Source organism: Neophocaena asiaeorientalis, unplaced genomic scaffold (genome assembly GCF_003031525.2).
Source record: "Neophocaena asiaeorientalis asiaeorientalis breed wild unplaced genomic scaffold, Neophocaena_asiaeorientalis_V1.1 scaffold191, whole genome shotgun sequence".
Classification (NCBI taxonomy): domain Eukaryota; kingdom Metazoa; phylum Chordata; class Mammalia; order Artiodactyla; family Phocoenidae; genus Neophocaena; species Neophocaena asiaeorientalis.
Window position 1 is genome coordinate 3636183 of NW_020175105.1, and position 1382 is coordinate 3637564.

Genomic DNA, 1382 nt, shown 5'->3' on the forward strand with positions numbered 1-1382 from the left:
AAGTACATAATATGACATTTTTGGCTGGAATACTTATAAATTTTAATTAAAAGAAAACATTACAATTGAAAGGATCCTCCAAAAAGCTGAATTTGCTATAAACTTATAGAACGTCTATTTTCTCAATCCAAAATATATTATATTTTAAAGGAGACAAAGTTGAACTATGTCAAAAATTTTAAATTTATTAGCTGAATAATGAAACTTTGAATTAAACAACAGAAATGTTATGAAATTATAATCATAAAATTAAAATGCAAGATTATAGAATTTTTAAAAAAATCAGGGACAGGGTGTTAATCTATATCTATATCTATATCTATGCATCTATATATAGCTAAGAGACTAACTTAATTAATTGTATACCAAGTATATATTCTGTTATTTTTCATATTCAGAAAACTAAATATAAATGAATTTTTAAAATATTTGGATTCATATACATGGATATATGTTCTCTTCAGCCTTTAGAAAAATGTTTTGTAAAAACATTTTAAACTAAATGCTCTTGAAGGGCCACCAATATAATAGCAATGTTTCATTGATGTACAAATCATCGTTTAAGAAAACATATAACTTGATTTTAGTGCCTGCGTTCCCTCTACCTCAGGTGGCCACCTTCAGCTGACCTTGTTCCCAGGCACCTGGAATCGTTTCCCCTCCGTTACCAGTCCTGCCCTTCCTAGTTCTCCTACTCAGCTGGTATCGACCATGCTTATCCCATGACAAGAAAACTATAGCTCCTCTACTTGCGATCCCATAAAGTTTTCCATATTATATGATATTGCTTACATGTGGAATTAAAAAAAAAGGGGGTACAAATGAACTTATGTACAAAGCAGAAATAGAGTTACAGATGCAGAAAACAAACTTATGGTTACCAGGGGTTATGGGGGGAGGGATAAGTTGGGAGATTGGTATTGACATATACACACTACTATATATAAAATAGATAACTAATAAGAACCTGCTGTATAGCACAGGGAACTCTACTCAATACTCTCTAATGGCCTGTATGGGAAAAGAATCTAAAACAGAGTGGATATATGTATATGTATAACTGATTCAGTTTGCCGTACACCTGAAACTAACACAACATTGTTAATCAACTAGACTCCAATAAAAATTAAAAAGAAAGAAAAAAACTCTCTCTGCCTATATCTGCTTCTTTCAGTCATGGGGAGGGGGCAGGTGGTACAACGTAACATTTCTGTTTTCTTGATCCAATGACTTCTGCCTCCTCGACAATCCTCTTCAGTCAATTATCTCCTCTTTGACTACATTTTGTACTATCCTCTTCTCATTTATTGACTTCTTCAGATATGCTCAGTTTTCTTTATTCAAAAAACTAAAAGACAAAAACAAAAAAAACCCCAAAGAAA